Genomic DNA, 8,526 nt, shown 5'->3' on the forward strand with positions numbered 1-8,526 from the left:
GTGTGGGGCTAGTGTTGGCCTCATATCATCCCTGTTTAGATCGATCATGCCTTATTCCATATGAGACTACTAGACAAGGGACTAATTCAGTAACAGTCATTAATTAATTTGGGCAAACTTCCCAATAATTTTCAAGTAGACGAAGCCAAACGAAGTGGATGAAATAGCTCTAGAAGATTCAATTTTAATAAACATTTCAGCCATATATTTGCTCAAAAATCTTTCTTTTTAATTAGATAGGACTATATATTAACACTATAATTGCTAGTTACTGAGGTGATTAATTTGCTTTTGCAACTTTCTTTTTCCTTTGGTTTAAGTTGTAGCTTTCTTTTTCGTTTTTAGACAGATTATGCATCGCATTGTTAAATAACCAAATCTACATACACCAACGTTTGGATGTCACACCAAAAGTTTTAAATGATGGAGTTCATGAAGTTGGTCATGAGATTCTCAAGAAATTATGGATAAACTTAAAAAGAAAGAAAAGAATATGACGTCCAAGTAAGAGTAAAGCGTACTTGGAAAAGAAAGAGTGTTGCGAAATAGAGAAAGTAAGTCATCAAATTATGGAACTTAGTATAATATATGGGAGCTTAATCTATTGAGTGGCTTTACATAGGAGGCTTATATGGCAAGTTATCATCAGCCCTAGAGTTCTCAACCTTGTTAGTTAAGAAGATTCAGGTTATGCATTAACTTGTTCACATGTCCCTAACTCAAACTGGAAACACTTAAACAAAATGGTCCGATTATTTTTCAAGTTTTTTCTACAAGTAGCGCATTCTATGCCTTACGGGTTGAAAATGCTGTCATAATCTTGTGGAACACCAAAGAAGCATTATATTGCCTTCTTTTCATAAAAAAGAAGATGGCTTTGATAAAAGAAAAGTACATTTAGTCTTCTTAAGGGAGATGTGATATAATAGTATAAGTTATTTCTTTGATGGCATAAACTTTTTTTTGTGGAGAAGATGATGATGGATATTATAATTATTATTAGAAAATGACCCATCCTTATAAACGGGGCCACGTACATGGACTGATGCAGCGATGCCTACAAAGGACATGGGACACGGTCGCGTGTCCAAATTATGAACTTATGCAATTGGCGTGCATGCCCTAAACTATAGGAATATATGCTAACATGGCATACTCTAAAAACGAGATCGAATTTAATGTTAAATACATAACACATGCAAATATAATCTAAAACCAATAGAAATATGCTAACAACACTCAAATGCACAAACGCATGCACGCAAGTAACCTAGGCAAAACAAAAATAGCTATGGGCTGAATTTTAAAACGTTGGCTTGACACCTAAATGAACCAAAAAACAAGAACCTAATGCATGCAAATATATTTAAAAACTATTCCAAACATTCAGCAAAAAATTCACTTTATTTTAACACATTCACGCTTGTTGAGGCGTTTCACCAAACACTTGGTGAGCGCCTCAAAAACAGTTTTTTGGTAGGGTTTCTCTAGAATTTTTCAACAGGATTTTTTTTTGACAATATATATAGATTCGATTCCAAATAATGAAATGATCATTCTACATGTATTTAATCAAATCTAATATGAATAACCCAAATCAGAATTCAACAAACAAAATTCAGATTCGACGCAAATAAAATAAACCAATTAAAATCTGAACTAAACAAGTTCAGTTGGGTCGTTGGGACGATTCACCAAACACTTAGGTGGGCGTCCCGCAAACAGAACGCTAACAGCGTTTTAGGCTTAAGACCCAACACGAAAATCGTGAAGCACAGTCAACACAGTTATATATAAGATTTTTAATGCAGAAATTAGATTCAACACACGAAACTAGATGCACAATCAGAATTAATCTCATTCATTTTTTTTTTAAGCAAGAAAATAAAGCGCAAGAACATATTTAAGCATAAATATATTTCAACGCTAATCAAGTTCAATATGAAACAAAAACACGTCCTAAAAACAAATTCTGATTAATCACCTAAACACGGAACAAATGTAGAGCTATCCAGAAAACCAGTTATACAATCAGATTTCCAGCAGAATAGGAAAATGGGTTTGAAAACAGATAGAGTTTTCTAGCTCCAACGGTGTTCATTCTGGCCAAACCCATCACCGATTTGCATCACACAGATAGAACCCATGATGGGTCGACTAGCCGGCCATTCCTCGTGCATCGATGCTCTTCTCGTTAGCAGCTCACGAAGGTGAAGAGCGGTGGGTGAGAGAGACATGTTCTTTCCTTCACACGGCTTCTCAAAAAATTCATAGGGATTCACAAAAAACAACCCCCTTCATTTTTGGGGTTTAGGGTTTTATAAAAAGGGGAAATGGTGGCCATTAGAGGGTGTGGGAGGTGGAGGAACGTTGGGGTAAAGGAAGAGACGTTGGATAGGTTAGATGACCTACTCCATCAATTGGCAGGAGCTAAAATATTTTCAGAATTAGATCTCCACAGTGGCTATCATCATATTAGGATTAAACCTAAAGATGAATAAAAAACATTTAAAATTAGGGATGGCCTATATCAATGGTTGATTATGCTATTTGGATTATCGAATACACCATCTACTTTTATGTGTATCATGAATCAGGTCTTAAGGTCGTATATAGGAAAATTTATTGTTGTATACTTTGATGATATTTTGATTTATAACAAGAATGAATAAGAACACTTATCTCATTTGAATGCAGTATTTACTCTTCTTAGGAAAAAAAATTTTAATGCAACTCTAGATAAATGTTCATTCCTTGCAGATAAAGTTTTGTACCTAGGTTACAGTCTCGTGTAGAGGTATTTCAGTTGATTCTGCCAAGGTTGAATCTATTAGAGATTGACCTACTTCCACCTCCATCACCATCATTCATAGTTTTCATGGATTAACATCTTTTTATAGTAGGTTTATTTCTCATTTTAGTAGTGTGGTTATGCTTTTCACTGATTGCATCAAAGGAAAAACTTTTCAGTGGACACCTTAGGCGAACAAGTATTTTTGAGTTATTAAAATCAAGATTGTGCTTCATGTCCGTGTTAGCACTTTCAAGTTTTGATTACATGTTTGGTTTGTATTGTGATGCATGAGGGGTAGGTATAAGAGTTGTGTTAATTCATGAAGAAAAATTGGTTGCATACTTTAGTGAGAAACTGAATGATGCCAAATTAAAATATAGCACATATGACAGAGTTTTATGCTATTATTTGTGCTCTCATGCATTGGAGTCATTATTTAATTTATCGTGAATTCATTGCATATTGACCACGAAGCATTGAAATATATTAAAATGGTAAAGGAAAAAATGAGAAGAATACCTACAGTAATTTACTTTTGTTCTCAAACATAAGGTGCTCTAAGTAAGAAATCATCAGTACTGACCATTATGTGATATTCTATATGGGGTTTTGACAAATTTGCTTCCTTATATGCTAATAACCCTTTGTTTTTCTAAAATTATATCTAAATTGTCCTAAGGTAGGCATAGTGAATTTTGCTTAGTTGATGGATTTTTGTTCAAGGGTAATCTCTTGTGTATTCTTGATTGTTCCTTGCATAATAGAATTATTGAAGAATTACATAATGAAGGGCATTTTGGTAGAGATAAGATTGTGCAACTTGTCTCTATGATAATCCATGAAATGCATTATAGTTTAGGCATCATATGCATGCATTTGTCCATGTTTCTATAGTTTACAACCCATGTTTATGTTGTTTCAGGTGTTAGGGAGCTATGTTTCGAATTTTGTCCAATTCAAAGTTAAAAGGGTGAAATTATGAGCATTTTCGTGTAATAGAGAAAATCTAGGGAAGATTCGGATACAGACCCTTCTAAAGCATATCGAATCATGGATCGTGGACTAGACTAGAGCACAAAATCCAATCCAAGCTCCAAAACCCATCGTCAACTACCAGGGGACGCCTAGGGCCTGTGAGCAAATTAGAAGAGTATTTGAGGTTCTTTGCAAATAATTTTGTAATAAGAGTATTTTTAAAAATTAAATAAAATTGAATAAAGAAATAGGTGACGTTCCCTAGTCTGAAGCTTTTGTCCAGGGTTGAGAGTTCTCCATTGTCATCTTCTTCCTCAAGCTCACACGTTCTTGTCATCGCACTGAGGAGCTTTTTGGGTGTTTCCCCACCATGGATTTTTTTGAGCTTCTTCCATCTCCTTCTCCCTTCCATCTTCTTAGTGTTTTGTTCTTGGTTTTGTGTCTAATCTTCACTTGGCGATTATTATTTTTGCTAGAAACCAACAAGTTGTTGGAGAGGTTTCAATCGTGCCATGGAATTTTTCGGACATCTCTTTTTCATTCATCTGTCACCTTTCTTTCCACCTTCTTGCTTCTCTAAGGTTGCTGGATGTGCAGAGATACTTCCATCAAAGTGAAGGTCGTGGGAGCATTCTTGAACCATGGACCATCTTCAGATTGATCGGTAGTTCCTCTTCTTTTGTTCTTTTTCTTCTTTAGTTTAGATAGAGTCTAGTTTGTATTAGATTTTCTGTTTGCATCTCCAAACTTCATAGATTTGATTTTACATCACTTTGAGATAAATTAGTTGTCTATTTGGTGTTTTAAAATAGGTTTTTTGATAATATATTGTAATAGGATTTCATATTTTTTTGTTGCACTTAGCATGGATTGATTGTTTTTGTTAGATAGGGGTTAATGTCTTCTCGAGAGGGGGCGGCAACCATTGTTGGACGTTGGCGAGGTTTGTCATTCTAGTCAAGGGTGTTTTAGGAATTGTGTTTAGTGGCTATTTTAGTGGAGTTAAATTAGGAAGAGATTGCATTATCCTTGGAGACGTCACCTTGGAAATCCTACTTTTTAGGTCTCCTTCCTTAGTTTAGATAAAGATCACTTTTTGGATTAGATAGTTTGTTTTTAATTTGAACTACCTTCTTTATTTGTAGTAAGATAGGGTTAGGAAATATCATTTGTTACCTTAATTTTTGGATTTAGCCAGCCATGTGGGCCCCAGAATTGGTGTGATCGTTAAACGCTAATATCTCGAGATTTCAGATTAATTTTTGAGTTTAGTAAAAGGGGTATGTTTCTCATAAGTGTCAGAATTCTAACTCGCTAATTTCTAAAGTATGTTTTAGGATTCAATTCTACACTATACTAGGGGTAGAATAGGAATTTTTTATACAATTTAATTTCTATATTTTTTTTGTGTTTCTACAATATACATAGATTAAGTACAAATTTTAGTAGTTTTGTGGTAGATTAGTTTAATTTAATTCTTAAAATTTTCTTATTAGGGTTGATTTTACTTGAGTAATAAAGTAATTTATAGTAATTGGTATTTAGGAATAGCCATAGTTGCAAATTTGGGTTATTTTCTGTTAGTTGTGTTTTCTAACCTTTCCTTTGAGTTTTATAGGGTTCATAACTACTTCTATAGGTCTAAAGGCATACTTAAGGCGGATAATTGAAGATCTTGATGTGCATTAAACTAACAAAATTGCCCCTTGTCTTGAAGGAGTGCTTGAGCTATATAGTTTAGGATTGTATGAGATTTTGGATAGTGTAAACATTTTTGTATTTATTTTCAAGTGTTAATAGAGTCACTTGTCTGAATTTGGATTGTGGATATTTATCTCATTCCCTATGGATTCGATCCATACTCACCACTCTTGTAGAAGTTCAGTTTTTATTATTTGGTGGCTAATTTTCTTGTGTTTTCATAGAAAAAAACTTTTTAAAATAATTTCTTAAAAGGGTACACCAAATTTTTGGCGTCGTTGCCAGAGAACGGCACATAGCTATCCTCCATTTTCAATTATTCATTTTATTAGTATCATTTGCCTTTAATGAGTAGGACTAGTTAGTAAATATAGGATTGTACATAGTCAGTACATATAGTTTTCACATGCTAATCTCTAGGATTCACTTGTTTATTGAATATATTTGCACTAGTGAAGGAGCATATAGACAGGTGGCTTTTAGAGAACCTAGTTGATGATTTTTATTTGTGCTAATTGTGTGAATTAGATTAGGACTTTGTTATTTGAATTATTTGGTATTGCTCGAGCTTTAGAAATTAAAAAAAAAAAGTCACACATTCTGTTTTTGCCAGTTCAAAAAATTTTAATTTTTGGCTCCTAGACTCTCTAACATGTGTAAGACTAGAAACAATCAAATTTTGACATTGATATTTTTGAAAATACTGATTTCTAATCCGGGATTGCAAATCTGTCAAAAACAAAGATTTTCTATCCTTGTTACAAGGAAAAAACTTGCTGACCTTCTCATTGTGGGTTAGAAGTTGAGTTTGGGATTGATTTTTGGTTTGTAGAAAGCTTATTTAGTGAAGGATTAACCTACCAATTTTCAGAATTTTTGGGTTTGTGGATCTCTAGTTATAAATTTTTAAATCAGACCCTGTTCTGTTTTCTAAAAACAGAGTTTGAGAGCTTTTTGAAACCAGGGCAATCTTGCATGTTTTTTAATTCTTTAAAGAAACAGATTTATGTGCACTTCTTTTTCTGTGAGTTTCTTAGGAGTGTCTAAATTTCAGCTTATATTTTTGTTTGATTTTAGGAGCCCTGCTTCTCTGCTAAGCAACAACAAACTTTAAATTTATCAAAAAGTACAGATTATGGGATTTCTAGTTTAGTAGAGAGAAGGGGTATTAGAAAGTGTCCTTTGTAATTTAGAGTTGCTTTAAACATTTGTGTGCATTTTATTAATAAGTGGGGCACCAATTAGCAATTATTGTGTTTAGAACTCATCTTAGTGTGTAATTTGTGATTGTGTTGCATATTTAAATTAGATAGGTCTAGAAAAATCATGTATAGTCGGAACATACATCGGGTTTACTCAGTGTATGCAAGGGAGGCAAGCTTTAGGACCACCTCTTCATCTGTTTTGATCCAGAATCAAAGCGCATTGAGGAGGTCCAAAAGACAAGATCAAATAGAAGATCAGATAGAGCAATAAAATGAGACCCATCCTTAGAGGGAATACTTTATTCCTAACCAATACACCCAGGCATTCGCAAACAGAAGACCCAAAATCGAATCACCTCAATATGAGATAAAGCCCAACATTATTCAAATGCTATCTTCATTCTCTGGCCTATCTCATGAAGATCCCTATCATCATCTCAATGAATTTCTCGAGATATGTTCAACAGTCTGGATCAACAACTTCAGAAACGATGCCATGAAGATGACACTTTTTTCGTTCTCTCTGAAGGATATGGCAAAGTATTAGTTCAAAACTTTGAACTCTGGACAGATCGAGACATGGGATCAACTGCAACAGGAGTTCCTAAAGAAGTACTTTCTCATCGACCGCACTAATCAGTTTAGGCGAGCCATCACCAACTTTGTAGAGATGGATGGTGAGAAATTCCATGAGACATGGGAACGTATGAAGGACTTGCTTAGGAAGTGCCTGCATCATCAAGTGCCTAGATGGCAGGTGGTTCAGAGCTTTTACGATGGTTTGTCTGAGAGGAACAAACAAATGATTGATTCATCATGGGGTGGCACTTTTATGTTGAACAATGAAGATGAGGCATGGAGGTTATTTGACACGCTAGCAAAGAACTCCCTTTATCATATGTCTTCTTCTTCATCGGCTTATGCTAAGAGGGTCACACCGAGCAACCCAAAGAATGGTGGGATACTAGAGGTGAGTCCTACCGATGCATTTCAGAGTAAAGTTGATATGCTTGCGCATAAGTTGAACCAACTTCTAGCAGGACCATCCTACAAGTAGTCGGTGTGTGCCCTGTGCTCCAATCTGCCACATCATGTCATTGAGTGCCCTTCAGCATCTTAGTATCTTGAATTTGTTGCCGAGAAAGTTTAGGCAGCTCAAAGTTTTGGCTAGGCACAAAATGATCTTTATTCGGCTACATACAATCTAGGCTGACAAACCCATCTAAATTTCTCGTGGAGAAATCCACAACCACAGTAATTAGGCCTATCCATGTTGTAAACCAGACTTCAATAGCATACACAGACTATCCAAAGGCCCTCATATCCCTAGCCTTCTCCTGCGTATGCCTTAATACCTTCTCCATAGCAGTAACATCAGTCATCTTTCAAGGAGAGACTTATGTGGGTTATTGAAGGCATCAAATGAGAAGACTTTGCAAAAATATGATTAAGTCATTAGTTCCCATACACATTCTCTGGCTATGTTAGAGACTCAAATGGGATAGTTGGCTAAGACTATGAGTAAGAGACTTGAGGAGACCTTGCCTAGCCAATCTTTGAGGAATCCAAAGGGAAAGAAGCCCGTGATGGGTGGTTTGTTTAAATCTGATGAGGATAGTCATCAAGCCAAGGCAGTCATGGCTTTGCGAAGTGGGCGAGAATATCATGCAACAAAACTGAGTCGGCCAAAGGTGGAGCCAGAGCAAGATGAGCCATCTACTTCAGCTCCTTCATCTTTTGTTCCAGTTCTCAGATTGTCCAGGACGTCATCACATCAGGGTAGAGGTGAGACTTCTCTATAGGAGAAGGAAGAGTTAAAGTTTGTTCCTAAACCACCCTACCCTAGAGTGT

At 35.4% G+C, this 8,526-nt stretch overlaps 1 non-coding gene across 1 annotated transcript; it reads right to left on the minus strand.

Annotated features, from left to right (window-relative positions):
* Window positions 1-7,313: 7,313 nt before the first annotated feature.
* LOC149837065 (small nucleolar RNA R71) lies at window positions 7,314-7,419 on the minus strand. Its single transcript, XR_016432301.1, has one exon. It is a non-coding gene; the product is annotated as a small nucleolar RNA R71 (small nucleolar RNA).
* Between the last annotated feature and the right edge of the window lie 1,107 nt (window positions 7,420-8,526).

Source organism: Nuphar pumila, chromosome 5, assembly GCF_984573655.1.
Source record: "Nuphar pumila chromosome 5, dmNupPumi1.hap1.1, whole genome shotgun sequence".
Lineage (NCBI taxonomy): Eukaryota > Viridiplantae > Streptophyta > Magnoliopsida > Nymphaeales > Nymphaeaceae > Nuphar > Nuphar pumila.